The 20,035-nt window shown below is 38.2% G+C and overlaps 1 long non-coding RNA gene and 1 pseudogene across 1 annotated transcript; both read right to left on the bottom strand.

Moving 5' to 3' along the window:
* Window positions 1-6,499: 6,499 nt before the first annotated feature.
* On the bottom strand, window positions 6,500-8,388 carry LOC139784610 (uncharacterized; annotated as a pseudogene).
* Window positions 8,389-9,599: 1,211 nt separating this feature from the next.
* On the bottom strand, window positions 9,600-10,408 carry LOC139784611 (uncharacterized). The gene is made up of 3 exons (XR_011721612.1): window positions 10,238-10,408; window positions 10,003-10,160; window positions 9,600-9,900 (listed from the first exon to the last, which is right to left on the bottom strand). It is a non-coding gene; the product is annotated as an uncharacterized lncRNA (long non-coding RNA).
* Between the last annotated feature and the right edge of the window lie 9,627 nt (window positions 10,409-20,035).

Here is a 20,035-nt window from a genome sequence, read left to right on the forward strand (position 1 = left end):
GGACTATAATCGATATAATTTACTCATCGAAAAGAATCTCCCAAAACTGCTCGATAGTTTCGAGGTTGGCTGCCGCATCTATAGGGCCCGCAGCAACTTCTTCGCGTTCAAAGCGATCTGAGGATCTGGTCGGAGTCTTCGTGGTCCAAATATAGCCATTTTTCCCTCGATGGATAGAAAGTGGTCTTCCACGCGCTCTGCTCCTCAACTTCAACAGACGCGATTGCAATGAAGCGTTCTCCAAGTCGCTCTCGACCTCAGCCTCTACAGCATCTTGTTCCTCATCGCCACTCGATGGCTCGTAATCACTGCTTTGGGATTGCTCTGATACATGATCATCATCGGATGGTTCACCACCAATAGGGTTCACGAGTTCGTCATCGAGAATTAGCTCCTGGCAAATGGTCCGAGGGCGTAGATTGTACAACATCTATGTATAATTCAGTGTTATTATTGATAAACAACTGATTAAAAAAATTTCAGAGCATATATAAACGTTTACTTACACTTTAATTGTTCGAAAGAAGCTCAAAAAGACTTATAAAAAATCACAAAAAATCACCCCCAAAATGCGTAAACTACACACTGGGTCAAAATTACCCGTGATTTTTGGAACGTTTGACGCGGACGGCAGCCAGACACAGCCGGACGCCTGCTGACTTACAGCGACTGTACCGCCATCTAGAGAGAGGTTAAAACTACCAAGAGGTGGCGCGACAGATCCCGATTTCAGCGTTTCAATGGTAGATAATGCGACACAATTTTTTTACTGGGTCATTTTGACCCAGGGGGTCCTTTAAGGGTTAATTTAAAATTCGTGCCCGCTATCGCGTCCCCGAGTAACCAAAGTGAGCCTGAGCCTCTCGCATGTCTCCGTGTTCGCGGTCGCTCATCTGCCGCGCGAGCAAGATATCCGTCGGTCGCGTGCAAGATCTCCGATCGCGGGGGCGGTCATTCATCGCTCTTCAAGATCTCCGTTTCGCGAGCCACGCAGAAAGACCGAGCGACTCAAGATTTCCGCCCGACATTTCCGCGAAGGCTCAGCCCGCTCGGGTGCGCGAGAGTGCGAGAACTGTGTGTAAGACTGTAAAATAAATTGTGCTTGTCAATAAAAAAAAACGGGCGTGCGTTATCTAAACCCACTCTTCGCTAACTCCTCGGCTCTTGCCCCGCGCCCTGGTCAGGGTGGTCCCGGCATTTATTCGTGTCCCGAGGGCACCTCGGCAAAGCACGAAACATTCTGGTCCTTCGAGCCGGATCGGGGTAATTCTCGTTACGAAGAGAGTTTCGAGGTGCCCTCGGCAGAGCACGAAACAAATTGAAGTTTAGAAAGGTGCCAGTGCGCATTAGCCGGTAGATGACAATTAACTAACTCAAAAAGTTCGTTATGGGCAATGTCAGGTAAATTGTATCGTGCCAAGAAGCTTAAGATCAGCAACTCACTCTCTTCCTTCGATATATCGCTGCCTTCGTATAATGGAGTTCTCTGTAGCAGAAAATAAAATAAATAAAATAAAATAAATAAACTATATATCTCTGAAATTCTAATACGAAACCAATATAATACCATATAGTGCGGCCAATTAACAGACATGTATTAAATTTATTTGTTTTCGAAGTATATAAAATTTTAAAATTATCTAACGTACACACACACATAATTATATTGTAGTCCATATAAGAAATTGGTGAGGTAAGTGCTTAAGCAATTAAATTTAAAATGATTTCATAGAACACTAGCACATTTTTTACATTAATGGCTCCAACTTTAGACAATGACTGATGGTACACAAAAGAAAAATGGGACTAACTATGCTATTTACCTTATTAACATCATACGGTTCGTTAACTGTTTCATTTTGTACATCAGTTCTTATCACAATAACATCTACACTATCTTCTTCCTTATCACTAGAATAGTTGTCCGAATCAGACGTTTCGTCATTCACTTCTTCATTAAAATGGATATACTCTGTCTGATCGTGAATTTCTCTCTCTGCATTTACTTCCCTAACAGTTTCCTATTATGTGAAAAAATTATTATTATATGATAAAAATTACGTATATGATTAAATTAGACATACATATTTTATATTCCTCATTTTTATGTACGCTTTGTTCAAATTTTAGTTGCTCACATTACATTCAATTTTTCTGAAATTAGTTTAAAAAAATTAAAAAATGAATCTTGCATATACAATCGTATACAATTGCGTATAAAAGCTGAATAATTCGTAAAAAGTTTGATTATTTACATAAAAAAATACAATAGAAAATAATGCTATTAGGGCAATAAACAATATGTACTATTAACATTTATACGTTCTTTTTGCAACAGATTAAGAATACCCTATCACAAAAATAGATTTATAAGCAAACATATTTTATGTTATTTTATGCGAGGTTATTTTCATATTTATGGTAATGGATATTATGTTAATATGATATATTTTCAGAGAGATATATTCCGAGAAAGTGGTTGAAAAAAACTACGAAAGAAATCAATAGCAATTATCATTTGCGATTTGATAGCGTTACATTATTCTTAAGGACGTTCTCCGGTCCTTATACTAGAGAAAATCGATTTTCTTAGGATTTTCTTGAAACTGTGAATATACGTTAATTTAGGTGTGCTTTATGCGTGGTATAAATTTCAGTACCTCTTCCGGTATAAAAAATAAAGATACTGAGCCTCAAAGTTTTAACTTTTACTAATGAAAAGGTTTTCCAGGCCAAACGGTAAGAGATACGAGGTTGGCCAAGAGGACCAAAGTTGCTCCTCTCGTCGAGTTCTATAAGGAAAAAATGCCAAAACTAAAAAAAAATTAAATTAAAATTTTTTTTTTTGAAACTTTGAGGCTCAGTATCTTTATTTTTTATACCGGAAGAGGTAATGAAATTTATACCACGCATAAAGCACACCTAAATTAACGTATATTCACAGTTTCAAGAAAATCCTAAGAAAATCGATTTTCTCTAGTATAAGGACCGGAGAACGTCCTTAAAGGAAATTAATCGATTAACTTTCTTCGTCTCTTTCTGAGTCTCTTACGTCGACATAATCAGGACTTTCATCAAAGGAAGTATCAGGAGTTTGATCGGTACGTCTGTCATCAGTACTGCGATCTGGTTCTTTATTTTCAGACGTATCACTATGAGTACTTGAAACTGATGTTAACTCGTCAATACTACTACAATCTGCTTCTTTATTTTTAGATGTATCAGTAGTACTCAAATCTAATGATAAATTATTATCAGTGTTACTGTCCAATGATTCGTCTGCGTGCCATACATCTTTATTATTGACATGTCTTTCAGCCTAAAATAAAACATTCGACATAAAGCAAAATTTTATTTGTTATTTAAAATAGTTAATAAAATTCGATGCTTTTAATAAAAATAAAAGGCATATAGGAGAAAAGTTAATAAAAAAGAAGAAAGACTAAAGTTTAAAGTCGATAAAAGGATGGCTATGAGAGTCAAACGCAGTTAACGGTGCGTAGATGATCAGAATCACTGATTTATTCCAATATATTACAATCGAACGTTTCGGCTCACAATTCGAGCCATCTTCAGCGATATTAAATGACGAATAAATTTAGAATATTACAAAGTTCTCCGTTCCAACATGGTAAGTTTCCTGTTTGGAGATTTCAAGAAACGAAATTGAAAAAGACTACAAGATCCATATCTGTAAAAATAGTTTCCATGTTACACCAAGTATTTATTAAAAAATCTTTGGTAACTCACCAAGTAGTCTGGAGAACGAATGCATCAGAACAAGCCGAGCGAAGCGGGTATATAAATGTGGTATGAACATCACAAAAAAGTATAAATTGTACTCCGGGATTCTGAGATCCCGACGGCACCACGCACAAAACGGTATTAACAGGAAAAATGTCTTAAGTCGAAATTATAAACGTGTAGGTCAAACAAGTAAGAAGTAAAACTAATAAATATTCTATGTATAAACAATGAAAATTATAAACGTGTAGGTCAAGCAAGTAAGAAATAAAACTAAATATTCTATGTATAAACAATGACAGGTGATACGACGAAAGACAAGATGTTTATGGACATGGTTTACAATTTATTTAGAATAGAAACGTATGCATGGTGCATAAACTCTGTATCCGTTTGCAAGTTGAGACTATTCTTTTGTAGCTTAATATGTGACATCTCTGAAACTAGTCGTTTTCCTAAAAATTGTTCCCTATCTAGGATTTCAACATTCTCCCAATCAAATTCGTGATCGAAATTAATTCTATGTTCCGTAATGACAGACTGGGTTGTTGTATTTCTATGAATGTGGTTACGATGTTCCGAAATTCTCGTTTTTAATTGCCTCATCGTCTGACCAACATATGACGCGTCGCAATTTTTACATGAAATTTTATACACCACGTTTTTATTTGATTGGATAGGGAGAATATCCTTCTGCACTTTAATAAACTTCTTAAGTTTATTCATACTAAAGAACGACAAGTCAACATTAACATTTGTAACAACTCTTTTAAATTTTTCGGATATATTAGAAACATATGGTACTGTAAACCATGTGCGTTTTCTCTCATCGTTCGTGGATGGAGATTCATTCTGTTTACGAGTGCATTTGTTTAACAAAGATTTAATTCTAGTACTAATTGTGTTAAAAATGAATGTCAACGGGTAGTCGTTCTCTAAGAGAGTGTCTATTACAAATTTAAGATTTTTAAAATGATATTTCGGATGTGAAAGTAAAAATGCCCTATCGAATGTGAGCCGAAACGTTCGATTGTAATATATTGGAATAAATCAGTGATTCTGATCATCTACGCACCGTTAACTGCGTTTGACTCTCATAGCCATCCTATTATCGATTTTAATTTCGAGAGTCCTATCTTATTATTTTATTAAAGTTTAAAGTATATACCAATTTTAATTTCTTGTAATTCAGTGTGTGCTTAATTGTACTCGTTTCATTAGCTCTGATAATTAAATTATATGTCTTTGAATATACCTGTGGAGATTCTTCTTGTACTGTTTCTAAGCGTTTTCTTTGTAATGTCGATTCTGGTATTTGTGCATCATCGTCCGTAAGGTAACGTTTGTATGGGCTTCGCTTATAGTAATCGTCCATACTCGCATCACAAAAACTTTATGCTTATGTTTATGCGCTATGCAAGTTTGTCTGGATAGACCTTTAAGGGTGCTGTCCCATGGACATCGGAATTATCGGAAAACGGAATCGAAAAGGTGAGATGGTGGGGAGCTTGGAATCGAGTGCTAAACCACCCGTTTTCCAGATAAGCCGGGAATCATCCCTGGAGACGGTAGACATGTCCCAGGACGAACACCAGGTACAGAGAGGGCAAACGGGGAAAAGGGCAACTACACCAGGGCCCGAAAAGTGCAGCCGAATCTCAGGGGATGATATATGAGAGCCTATAGGGCGCAAGTTTATATTCCCAGCAAACATTTTAGTTGTGGGATGTTGCTAAAAGGGGAACAAATGCCAGCAAAACGATAATGCCAAAGCCATGGCCTACTGTGTCCGCAATTGCTCTCCATATGAACGAAATCTTAAGAACATATTCCGCAGTCAAATTGACGACAACACCAGACCAAATCTGACAACAACTTTACGACGTCAGATTGACACAACAAATTGAGGGCAGATCTGTTTATCGCAAAGCGGCAGCCGATTGGCACCAAACGTAGACCAAATCTGTCACCAGACATGCCAACAAAATGGCGCCAAACGCAGACCACATCTGTTTTCAAAAGCGATGCCAGATCGGCAATAAACAGAAATCAAATCTGTCGCTAGAAGCGACGACAGATTGACGACAGATTTGGTATTCTTAAAGTTCGTATTCGCGCATTCGGTATTCCATACCTGCAGATAATTAGTTACACCTATTACAAATATATAAGTTTTAGCTGGTTTTCACGCTAAGATAACATAGCTATAGCATATGTTATTTATCTTAGCGTGTAAACCAGCTAAAACTTGTAATAGGTGTAACAACACAATTCTCTGCAGTTATAGAATCCCGACTGTGAATACGAACTTTAGGAATACCAGATCTGTCGTCAATCTCTACCTAACTTAAAGTGAAAAGGAATGTGATTAGAATTATTATATATTATATATTTATACACTTACATAAAGTTTGTTTTATATTTAATAACATTACATATATATTTTATAGTATTACATTTAATTACAATATTATATTTTATTACATCATTAGAAAAAAGTATCTTACAATGTATTGTAAAAACGGTACAAATTATGTATTAATTAATACTAATGTAAGGCTTCTGCTCGCTCGATCGCCAAGATTATTACAAACTATATATTTTAAAATAAAATAAAATATAATATTAAATCGAAAAATCGAAGTATCTATTGTGAAGTATTATTAAAGAAGAAAAAATATTAACTAATCTAACATTTTATTAAACATGTATCTGTTATGAGATGTAATAGATACGACTAATAAATATCGTTTTAAACATTTATGAAAAAAATACGCATTACGCTTTACAGAAGCATCGGAAAAAAAACGAAGTTACTGATTACTTTCCGGGCGAACAGACATACGGAGATGACAATCCTAATTACAATGTTTCATTATGCATTATAGCAACTACAATATATTGCGGTGTGTACGAAGCATTATTTGCCGTACTATCATCACTATTACTATTCTCATCTATGCTACCCCAATACGGCATTCTGTAATCTTTTGCGCTGACTTCATGCAGATTAATATGTGATACCTCATCTGCTAACGCCGCACACGAGTATACCTGAACATCTGATGATGATATACCAATATCATAAAAATTAGTCACTTGTACAAACTTTTTGACGCATAAACAATAAGAATTTCCGTCCTTGAAAATATCGCAAACAATACAAATAGACCCATTATTTAAGATGCAACAATTATCGCGGATATGTGTACTAAGCAATATGTGATTAAATGTAATTTTGCGATACCGAGTACAATTGCTATCATCAATGTACGGCATAAATACACGAACAGATGTTTCTACATTACGAGCTTTGCTACTTCCGTGCGCTTGTCTTTCTTTTATTCTATTAAACATTTGTTGGAGAGGTTGATTACCTTTTCTGCAATATCTCCGAAAAATTGACATATTGCTTTCAAATGGAAAAGCAGAAAATGAATCTAAATTGCCAAAACGTCTAACGTCATCTGTGAGATGAAGCAGACCATGCACGTTATACGAATTAAATGTAGTGTCATAAACATGTTCAGCTCGAAGAACAAATTTCTGAAGGGCACACTCTGCGAAACGTAAGTATTGCCTTCATGGACACTTAGAAGATAAGATTCTTATAGCTGTATGTAAAAATAAGAAATGTTTATAGACTGTTTTATCTAATAAATCATGGAATAGAGCTGGACTAGTATACAGTAACATTTGTCGCAGTTCTGTAGCTTTATATTTTGAAAACATTTCGAGAGATCTGGGTCGCCTTGCAAAATCTGAAGGACAATATTTTTGTAAACTTTCTATTCGTGTATTTATAATGGTAATAGATGTGCTGGATAGTTTTGTGTCACGAGAGTATTTTCCTTTTACCCACGCAAGTAATATCTCTTTCATTACACCTATGAACACAAGGTGCATACATTCAAATGGAACCTGTGATACCATTCCCATCGGTAATTGTGAGAGCGGACTTGTACCTTCTTTGTGATGAATCTCATCTAAGCGGATGTGGTATTCTTCATCCGTTCGAAGAGGATGGTTTATACCATTAAAGACGTTATGATTACTATGAAAATGTGTACCTGATATTTTACATTTGGAACATGGACGTTCAGCCATATGGTTACGAAGATTTAATATAAAAGCGCGAGCTGGCGCATCTGCTATAAAACATCTAAGTCTTAGTAGCACTTTCTTGTCATTGAATTGTATTCCTCCATTTGAAAAAATTCTTTGGACATCTTGTACAAATTTGTTAAAGAAAACGTTAGGATTATATGGTTTTGCAGGACCTTTGTAAATACCCACAACTATTAGTGGTGCATCTTGTACATTGGCAATTCGACACTGAATTGGCCAAATATGAATGATACTTTGTTTATCTAAATTACATCCATCAGTACTAAAATCTAAAACTACCTCGTCAACTGACGTACATGATGCATTACAGAGGCTTTCAATAATTCCAAGTTCCAAATCAAAATGAAGATATTCCCCCGGTGGCACAGAGGATATAGCAAGACAATTACGCGGTGTTTGGAGTAGCGTCCTAACATCCTTAGGTAATAAGAAAAAGCAAGAATGTGTTCTTAGAAGAGATAGTATGCTATTTCCCTGAACATGTGTAAGATTATTATTTATGAAGCAAGTTGCCAATTTCTCACAAAAAGATGCTTCGTGTACGGTGTATCTGTACATAAGGAGGCAAGAGCATTTTCATCACTTAATTCATGTTCATTACTGTTATTATTGCTAATAGGACTAACATGAAACATATCTGAAGGAGACGAACTATCAATTCTTTGTGTATTTACTATATTTACACTGCAAGTTTTATCGTTCGAAATACTATTGAAAGTAATAGTTTCTTCAGATGCAGGTAAATGCATATCACTCGTAGTACGGACATTTTCATTGGTCAAAGTTAATAAATGAACATTGTTTCTGTATTCTGCTCTAATTCTCCTTTTTTGTCTTTCAGACAATGTGTGCAGCGTCTTTCGACAAATTGAGGTCTTTAGATATTGTTTTTCCATATTTATATATAAAATGGAATTTGCAAGAGATTGCAGGTACAAATTTCTTGTGTCTACAAAATATAAAATTTATGTTGTGAATACAAAGAAGAAAAGGATTAGAGAGCCTCGTAAAGCTTTATATAAAGCCAAAAACACGATCAAATCGATATACGATATAATCACTGATGATGAAAGCGAGGGATCAAACGTAGAGAATAAGAAACTAATAAGAGAATAAACCATCAATACAATAGACAATATTTTGAAATGCACGATTACGATATTCGCAAAACGTACAAAATACCAAAACCAATTGAAAAAATAAGTGGAGAAAAATCTTTGTATGAAATTTCTGTAAATACAAAAAAGAAAAGGATTAGAAAACTAGTAAGAGAATGAACCATCAATACAATAGACAATATTTCGAAATGCACGATTACGATATTCGTGAAACGTACAAAATACCAAAACCAATTGAAAAAACTAAAATAATTGTAAGCAATATCAGAGCAGTATCAGTGACACATAGTGTCACTTTTTCCAGCGCATAAAAATGTTATATAACTGTAGTCACAAAAAAACTTATTAAAAAATAAACTGCAATCATACTTGCAATAACGCAAAAAATCGCATACCACTAAAAATTAAAAAATTAAGTATAGTTTAAGTCCGAGTTACCCCTCAAATTTAAGCGAGTGTCTGTATCTTTATACAAGTAGGAGACAGATAAGTTATAAATCATTTCAATTAATGTTTAGGGCAGAGTTTTAACTAGCTCTCCGCACACACCGCACTAAGTTTTTACGCAGAGGCAACTACACAAGTTTTATAGCTCTTCAAAAGATGGTAAAACGAAGAGTCGTAATGCGGACCGCGTGAGCACACGAGTATAAAAATATAATTTATAAAAAATAACATAAAAACCGCATTAGTAAATCTATACATTACAATCCATTTGCATGGAAACACCAAAATATTGTCTCATTAAATCGTAGAGAAATTGCGTGTACCTTGCCCACGGCTGTAGTGAATTTCCAGGCGATGCGGTTCACAAACGTGATTGTACGTATTTACAATACGTGGATACTCGGGCACCACGAATCGTGTCACCGATTCAAAGTGACGTCGGACTTCGCTCAAATAGAGCAGTCTGTAACACATAAAGAAGAAAAATGTATTACATATAAGACAATGGACATAAAAAACAGAGCACATAACGTTTAATGCATGCAAAGCGATCGGGCAAACTTACCTTGCCCGCGGCTGCAGCGAATTTCCAGGCGATGCGGTTCACAAACGTGATTGTACGTATTTACAATACGTGGATACTCGGGGACCACGAATTGTGTCACCGATTCAAAGTTACGTCGGACTTCACGCAAACAAAAGTTCTGTTTGTAAAGCAAAAATCTATAAAGCAAAAAAAGCAACATAATATACTAAACAAGAATAAAGTACAAAAAGTAAAATAAAACTAAAATACTTACCAAGGACGCACAACTGTGTACGGCCACGTACGACCACGCGACCAGGTACGACGCAATGGAACACAATAGAACACCCAAGCGGCACGCACAAAGTATCACACCGTCCGTATCGTCACGAGCCGGATGCGTGACTCCTTGTCCCCGAAGTAAACAAGCATAAGCGGTGGCGTTGTGCGCTACGACTATAATAGAACAGAAATACATTTTATTCACCTGGTTTTACGTATAACAGCGTCGCAATGACCAAACTCGGAATACTATAATGACACTTTTTTGTATTTTTATAAGACGTTGAAAGACGAACGCGATAAAATACGCATATATATTACACGAATTCTCATATCGTAGGAACACGAAATACAAACTAACCTAAGCACAACGCTTCTTGAACGTGAATCGCACTGGTTATTTAGCTCATAAGAAATACAACGGCACTTCCTCTTTCTTGGAAGAAAGGACAAGAAAAACCTTTTTCTCAGCCTGAAGACACGCACGTTCAAATGATATCTGCAGTTCTTCACAGGATAATTCCCGCTTCAGCACGCTGGTTTCACTGGGCGCTTTATGACGTCGTGATTGGACGTACAAGTCGAGACTGCCATAGCGACATGCGCACCAGCCATTCCGGCCGGCGTGGCGCGTCGTACGCCTATCGAGCCGACTGTTGCATTCTTGCGTGACAAATGCTGACACTTTCGTAATAGCAAAGTTGCTTGATATTTGTCGTGAATCTGTCGTCAATGCATTCAACAGACCTGCTCGCTTATCCGAGCCATCTGTCGTCAACATACATTGTTATATTTTTGCGAGATGTTTGCTGACACTGTTTGTAATAGCAAAACTGCTTAGCATTTGCCATCAATCTGCCGTCAATATGTTCGGTATCTGCTTGCTGTTAACTGCTATTCTGTCATATATTTTGCCGACAAAGGTTGTTGCATATTGACGGAAGTGTGCTAACAGAATTGACAATACCAAATTATGTTTCCCATTTGCGGCCTTTCGGCAAACATAATTTGTTGCCAACGTTTGCGATTACAGATTGTGTTAGCTGGGTTGTAAACATTATACTTATTCATTATTTTATTGTGTGACAAAAGATTTTATCAATATTCTATTTTTTATAATAATACACTTCAAGCGTGACGTATCGAAAAGGTACACTTAGAGATTTACACTTTAAGGGCAAAGAGCCAATTCTGATTAAATTTAGTACGCGATTATTAATTATAAGTAACACAAAGAGTTACACTTTTACACCAGTGACACCTCAGATACACTTTTATATACAATAAAAAACATAAAGATAAGAAATCACACCTTAATTACCTACGATACCAAAGTTCCCGAGTTCCCAGATACTCAATTATATTTTAATTCACAAAGTGACAAGTTCACGTTAAAAGTACATATAAATTAATTAACAATGGACCCAGATAAATTTAGAATAATAGTCCTATCATTTATACACATACTATTTGCTATTGCATTAATTTGCATCCTTTTATCAAGAGACACGGTAGTGTCTCGTGCCAAGTACACGCGGAGCGAGACCGACCGTGACTCTTTTACGCGACGCGACGGGTTGCGAGTACCCAAGATGTTGAGATCTCGATAACGAGTGAACGGATCAAGTTCTAAGTAGGCTTGATCGATAGCTTGGGGTCGACTTTGGGGGGGTATCTCCTATAATATTTTCCGCTACGTGCCCTACGAGCGGAGATATTGTGACGCAAAGTCCAAATGTGAAAATTTTTTATTAAGATACGTCTACGTCAACGCTCTCAATTCAATATATTATAACATACATGTAACAAACAGATAACAGAGAAATGTCGCTTTCACTTTTTCGACACTGGCGGCGCAGGTATCGCCAGTTTCGATATCGCGCGCGTATTTCGATCGATCTAGTAGGTAAATTAAATTAGGTCGATAGACTTATCGGTCAGGAGAAATATTTCTATTTAGGTAAATTAGGTATATATATATAATACATATTGAGTCAATTGCTTCATGTTTATCTGGAGAGATTTCGTATCCTTACATCGTATTACCACCGCTGCCGGAAAAGAAGGAACCCTACGCTTGGCAGAAAGTGCCGCTAGGGAATTTTTAAGTCGATTCTTATGAATCAAGCTTGAATTCGATGTCTAGGTATCCTAGGTTGCCGATGACGAGGTCCAGATAGTGCGCTTCATAGTTTTCGGTGTCCAGGTGTAATAATACGTTGAATTCGATGTCTACGTGTCCCAGGTTGCCGATGACGAGGTCCACATAGTGCGCTCCGTAGTATTCGGTGTTTACGTGTATTAATACTTTGAATTTGATGTCCACGTGTCCCAGGTTGCCGATTGCGGGATCCAGATAGTGCGTTTCATAGTTTTCGGTGTCCAGGTGTAATCGTACGTTGAATTCGATGTCTAGGTGTTCCAGGTTGCCGATGACGAGGTCCACATAGTGCGCTCCGTAGTTTTCGGTGTCTACGTGTATTAATACCTTGAATTCGATGTCTAGGTGTCCCAGGTTGCCGATGACGATGTCTAGATAGTGAGCTCCGTAGTTTTCGGTGTCTACGTGTATTAATACCTTGAATTCGATGTCTAGGTGTCCCAGGTTGCCGATGACGAGGTCCACATAGTACGCTCCGTAGTTTTCGGTGTCTACGTGTATTAATACTTTGAATTTGATGTCCACGTGTCCCAGGTTGCCGATGACGGGATCCAGATAGTGCGCTTCATAGTTTTCGGTGTCCAGGTGTAATCGTACGTTGAATTCGATGTCTAGGTGTCCCAGGTTGCCGATGACAAGGTCCACATAGTGCGCTTCGTAGTTTTCGGTGTCCAGGTGTAATAATACGTTGAATGCGATGTCTAGGTGTCCCAGGTTGCCGATGACGATGTCTAGATAGTGAGCTCCGTAGTTTTCGGTGTCTACGTGTATTAATACCTTGAATTCGATGTCTAGGTGTCCCAGGTTGCCGATGACGAGGTCCACATAGTACGCTCCGTAGTTTTCGGTGTCTACGTGTATTAATACCTTGAAATTGATGTCTAGGTGTCCCAGGTTGCTGATGACGAGGTCCAGATAGCGCGCTCCGTAATTTTCGGTGTCTAGGTGTAATAATACCTCGAATTCGATGTCTACGTGTCCCAGGTTGCCGATGATGAGGTTCACATAGTGCGCTTTGTAGTTTTTGGTGTCTAGGTGTATTAATAACTTTAAATCTAAATGTAGGACACGTAGATATCGAATTCAAGGTATTAATACACGTAGACACCGAAAACTACGGAGCGCACTATGTGGACCTCGTCATCGGCAACGTGGGACACCTAGACATCGAATTCAACGTATTATTACACCTGGACACCGAAAACTATGGAGCGCACTATCTGGAACCCGTCATCGGCAACCTGGAACACGTGGACATCGAATTCAAGGTATTAATACACCTGGACACCGAAAACTATGGAGCGCACTATGTGGACTTCGTTATCGGCAACCTGGGACACCTAGACATCAAATTCAAGCTTGATTCATAAGAATCGACTTAAAAATTCCTAGCGGCAGAATTAAAATTATGTCATGACATAATAAAAATCCGCTGAATTAAAATTATGTCTAGACATAATAAAAATTGGACGAATAATAGTAACCTTTCGAAAGTAGAGGTTTTAAGCTTGAAATTTAAATTTTATTCATTTTTAACAAAGTTACCGCTGCTCGAGTTTTGCCTATTTTTAAAGATAAATTTAGTGTTCCTTCAATTTTTGTGAGAAATGTATAATTTACTTTTACTTAAATATTATTAATTTTTATGTATTTGTTGTTATTGCTAATTTTGTGAATAATTAAAAAATAAAAAATAAAAATGTTTTGCAGATCCTTGCTTAACACTACAAAATAGGTGATATCAGTACAAAATTACCTTTTTTAAAAAAGGTAAAAAAAAGTGCCAAGTACACGCAATGTATTTTGTAAATTCAATCGAAAAATTATCTCACAAAATTGTCTCACAAAAATTGTCTCACAAAATTGTCTCACAAAAATTGTCTCACAAAATTATTAAATTATAAAATTGTTATTTTATTCAATCCAAGTGATATCTACCTCGAAAAAACCTAAATAACAAGTGGTATCTATTTAAAAAAAAAATACGTGAAATTATTTAATACTGCGCCAATTACAAAGAGAGAATATATATATATATATATATATATATATATACCTTAACAAAATTATTTTTATATCACGAAATTGCGTTACCAAACTCAATCTAAGTGATATATACCTTAACAAAATTATATCACAAAATTGTTTTACCTAACTCAACCTAAGTGATATGTTATTTCAAAAAAATATATGAAATCTTTAAATTACGCCAACTACAAAGAGAATATATATATTGCTTTGAAAAATAATTGTAGTGCAACTACTCTTAAAAAATAAAACAAAATTGTGTTACCTAACTCAACCCAAGTGGTATGTATCTTTGTATTCCTGAGGATCTTTCTATCAACCCAAGTGGTAGTAGTTTTAATTCTCCTTGATAAAATTATAATATTACAAAGAATCATTTAATCATTTTAATCACAAAGAATTAAAGAGGTAACATTATAAAATAAAAATATTTAATTAAAATAAAATAAATAAATTTTTCTTGTAAAAAACTTGGCGCTGCTTTTTTAAGATTAATCTAGACAAACTTGCATAGGTGCATAAGCATATGCATAAAGAGATGGATTGGTCTATTTCCTTTTGCACATATATATGAACCAATCAATTTCTTACGCTTATGTTTATGCGCGATGCAAATTTGTCTGGATAGACTTTAAAAAAGCAGCGCCAAGTTTTTTACAAGAAAAATTTATTTATTTTATTTTAATTAAATATTTTTATTTTATAATGTTACCTCTTTAATTCTTTGTGATTAAAATGATTAAATGATTCTTTGTAATATTATAATTTTATCAAGAAGAATTAAAACTACTACCACTTGGGTTGATAGAAAGATCCTCAGGAATACAAAGATACATACCACTTGGGTTGAGTTAGGTAACACAATTTTGTTTTATTTTTTAAGAGTAGTTGCACTACAATTATTTTTCAAAGCAATATATATATTCTCTTTGTAGTTGGCGTAATTTAAAGATTTCATATATTTTTTTGAAATAACATATCACTTAGGTTGAGTTAGGTAAAACAATTTTGTGATATAATTTTGTTAAGGTATATATCACTTAGATTGAGTTTGGTAACGCAATTTCGTGATATAAAAATAATTTTGTTAAGGTATATATATATATATATATATATATATATATATATATTCTCTCTTTGTAATTGGCGCAGTATTAAATAATTTCACGTATTTTTTTTTTAAATAGATACCACTTGTTATTTAGGTTTTTTCGAGGTAGATATCACTTGGATTGAATAAAATAACAATTTTATAATTTAATAATTTTGTGAGACAATTTTTGTGAGACAATTTTGTGAGACAATTTTTGTGAGACAATTTTGTGAGATAATTTTTCGATTGAATTTACAAAATACATTGCGTGTACTTGGCACTTTTTTTTACCTTTTTTAAAAAAGGTAATTTTGTACTGATTAATATATTCACATCAAGTAAAGTCAGAACCATATTGTTTATCTTAAATCATTCAACATGAAATCCATAGAGTTCATAATAATATCAGTAATCGTATTTTTTCCCATTATTACCTGTTTTCCGAACATGGACATAGTCCTTACACTGTATACACTATTCACACTTTACATATTAGTCTTAAACATCGGAGTCGATCCACGATTGATCCGCGAGTGACGGTCGAGTCAAACGATTCATTTTATATTCATTCTAATGTTAAGTTATATAATTGCAATAATTCCAGCCAGCGTCGATAATGCGACATATTTTATATTAAACATTTTATTTTCGATGATATTACTTACATTGACAACGAGCGGGACGAATTCCCGAGTATTTCATTAAGATTCACATGTTTTAACACGTTTCAAACGTTTACACTTTCCTTACACTTTCCTTACACCATCTCCACCTGTATCGTTAGATTCAGCGTGCGAAACGAGCCAGCGACGGCTCTACACTTTTATTACACTGTCACGACTTTTTCACTCCCGGGACGGCCCGGGGCGTGTGCCGGATCAAAAGAGGCAAGGAGAGCGGGATGATAGGCCTCTCCGGGGATTCTCTCGCACCTCCGACACTCCACGAAACGATTCTAATGTTGGGCGCCAGACGCGTAAACTCGCGTCCGCGAAATCGCGAGAAATCAAAAACGAGACGCAAAACGAATAAGTCGGTGTGCGAGGGAATGGCTAGCTCGACCTAATAGCAGGGCGGGGTTGATGAAGGGCAGCGCAGTATTCGGCGGGGTGACGCCTAATAACGAATGTCGTAACTCAAACCATTAACAGTTAAAGAATCACATTTATTCTGTAGAAAACGTTCGTAACTCAGTGAGTGCCACTGGGGCTTTCAAAACAAAAGCACGTAACAGGTGATAGATAACGCGGGCGTCAAATTTTTGACAACCAAATATAATAACGCGGACGCCAGACATAAACGGAAAACTTACGTTAACTCAGTAAACGCGCGGAAGGCGCAGCAAGAGAACGTGTGAGGAAAACTAAACTTACAAAATCATCGAGATCACGTAATTTCACAGCTAATAATAGTAGAAAAGTTCGCGGACAACTAACATAGAATATCGGTACAAATTACGACTGACTACGACATAACGGAGATAAACGCGAAATAATAGCGCGAAATACCGCGAAATGATAATGCGCCCCGCTTGGAGCGCGTGAACGCAAGTTCCCAAACCCGTGCAGGGATTCTGTCGCCATAAGGATCTTACTCTAACGCAAGTGATAATCTCAATCTAACGCAGGGAATAATCTTGAACTAACGCAAAGAGTAATCTTAAACTAACGCAAAGAATAATCTTAAACTAACGCAACGAACGCGACGCGAGTAATGTCCCAACGCAAGAAGGAACGAACGCAGCAGGGGATATCGCCAGGGATATCCTCACGCGAAGAATAAGGCGCCGGGGCGCTCGACATAACGCGAAATACTAAACTAACGCGAGAAATTATGCGGAATTACCGCGAACAATACTATAACTAACGCGAAATGACCAATTTATCCTAACGCAAGAACTGAGATTACGCACGCGACTCCGATCGAACGCAACACCCGCGATCGTCAGCGATCGTCCAACGCGAAAAATGATGCGCCGAGACACTCGGCATAACGCGAAATACTCGAATTAACGCGAGAAAGATTACGGAATTACCGCGAGTAATAACGAGACACAACATTAAGTCGACGCGAATGGTATCTTAAGGCGATCCACATCCTACCGCGAATAATATCTCAACGCAGCCGATATCACGAGGATACTCTAAAGGTCCGAACGCGAATCGTGAGTAACGCATACCAACGCGACTATCCCTCTGACGCCATTAATTACGCGTGCAGAATCTAAGATTCGACCGGGCGAACTACTACGCCTAACGAGACACGCGGTCGTGAACGCGAAGGGCGCGTGAAACGGCGTATCCGCTATCTCGAACGTCGTCATCGACGCGCCTACCGCGATCTCCAGAGGTTCGTATTTTCCGATCGCGATCCCACGGCCACGAGACCATTCCGGTGCCCCTCGCTCTCGCTATCGATCGCTAAATACGCCTTGTCGGCGGATACGCTAATTATCGCGAATTTTCCCGAGCGAGAGCGCGACCCGGGGAGCGGTGTCGTGGCTTTACATGAAATGTTACCGAGGCAACCTCACCGTAGGAAGATCCTCTCCCGAGGGTCCTCGCCGTCGTCCCAAGGGTCGCTAAGATAGCAGCCGGACGTCGTACTCAGCTCCGGAATGCGAGACAATACCGCGACTTGACTCTCGACGTGCGTCGATTACCGAGGACGATTTACGAATGCTCCCGAAATTTCGCTCGATGGCGGAATCGATAGCGCACCCCACCCCGGGCGTACGCGGCCCCGCGACGTTGGAGCGCGGACCAATGAGGGGTGAGCTCGCAGGCTCGCGGCGGATTCGTGCGTAGGGCCGTGAATTACGGCTTTCCGCAGGGCGCTAAACGGCCCTTCGCTCGCGCGGCAACTTTTCCGGGATTCTTCCCGGCGGCGGACGGGACGTGTCTGCCTCCGTGTTCCTTCCGCACCGGTTCGGGAATGGTGGCCATCCATCCCGGAATCCGGTCAGCAGTGTGAGGAGGACAGTTGGGCTGATTTTTGCCCCGGCGTCCCGGGGCCCTGCCATTAAGGGTCCGCCCGCCGCCGTGTCACGCGCCGCGCGCGGGTTCCTGCGCTCCGTCGCTTTCGGCGGCCCGCGGGTCGCTTCGATCCGCTTTTCCGTCGTCCGAGCTCTCGCCGTTATCTTTCTCGTCGACTCCGCGTCCGCTTCCTCTGTATCCTCTCAGGAACTCCAGTCTCAGCTCGGTGAGGCGCCACGCAACAATACAAAATAAAAGGGATCAGTATATCGTAACGCAATGATTAATATGCCCCTGGAGATCTCGCATCGATTCGTTGAACCGTCCTCGGGCGTGAAAAAGGTCGCGAAACCCGCGCCTTGTGACGGCGGCGGGGCGCTGCAACGATGCAGCAAAACTGCAACGTCACAACACTTACAACACTTTCTACACTCGACGACTTAGAACAAGCGTGCGAGACGAAGTCACCGAAAGGTGCAACACTTTTTACACTTTCTACACCCACTTGTTGGAAACATGCATGCGAAACGAAGTCACCGAAAGGTGCAACACTTTTTACACTTTCTACACTCGACGTCTTAGAATAAGCGTGCGAGACGAGCCAGCGACGGCATTACACTTTGATACACCTTTTAGCACTTTAGGTGCAGATTTTCTTAAATTCATTAGATTTCCTGTTTATCATTAACAATTACGTTTTGCAGCATAGAGAACAGCCAAATGGAGTCATTCCAGGCAAAGATTTATTTTATATTTCATTTTACATTAATTTTGATTATATTCAGTTACACCTTATTACACTTTTGTGTACTGTCTACACTTTAACGCGGTTTTCAGCCGATTTAACTATTTGATATTGATTTTAATACTATTACATTATTCCCTGTCGATTTAAGAACATATTATTATATAATTACACGTGCGATAGATTTAAGTCGCGATATACTTATCTTTGATACTTACATTTATTACGCCGATGTCGGTGATTAGATGAGACGATTCCATAGCGATCCTGGGTACCTGAAAAAAAGAGAATTAGAAATGGGTAGATTTACCTGTACACTTACCTGGTTTCATTGGATTCGTCAGTTGTGACTTTGAGAGTCACTCGGTGCAAATCGAGTGACTTTTCGTTCGCTTGCGCGAAGTTCGCCGTGCAGCGACGTGATTGGTTCACGCGAGCGCGAAAGCCAATTCACGCCGTTGCACTTTAGTGTAGCATCTCTCGATTAGGTGCCGAGTCCCAACAACGACTCGGTGCGCGAAGTGCAGATGGAATCGTACCATCTACACCCCGAGGTACGAACAGCCAATGCGATGGCTGCGCGCCTTAAATGTAGACTCAGCGCATGCGTGGGTCTAAGGTGGGAGAACTCGACCCGTTCCTCCCGGACAGTCTTTCGCGAGCTTTCGGTGCGTTAACACGTTCAACGGTTACGCTTAATACTCGAATCCGGAAGTCTTATCCCGTTATCCGCTAGCGTCAGTAGCGTGATTAATACAATTGTAGAGATAGTGAGTGCGTGATACGGG

Source organism: Temnothorax nylanderi, unplaced genomic scaffold, assembly GCF_030848795.1.
Source record: "Temnothorax nylanderi isolate EJ_2023f unplaced genomic scaffold, tnyl_v1.0 TNYL_tig0649_pilon, whole genome shotgun sequence".
Taxonomy (NCBI): Eukaryota; Metazoa; Arthropoda; class Insecta; order Hymenoptera; family Formicidae; genus Temnothorax; species Temnothorax nylanderi.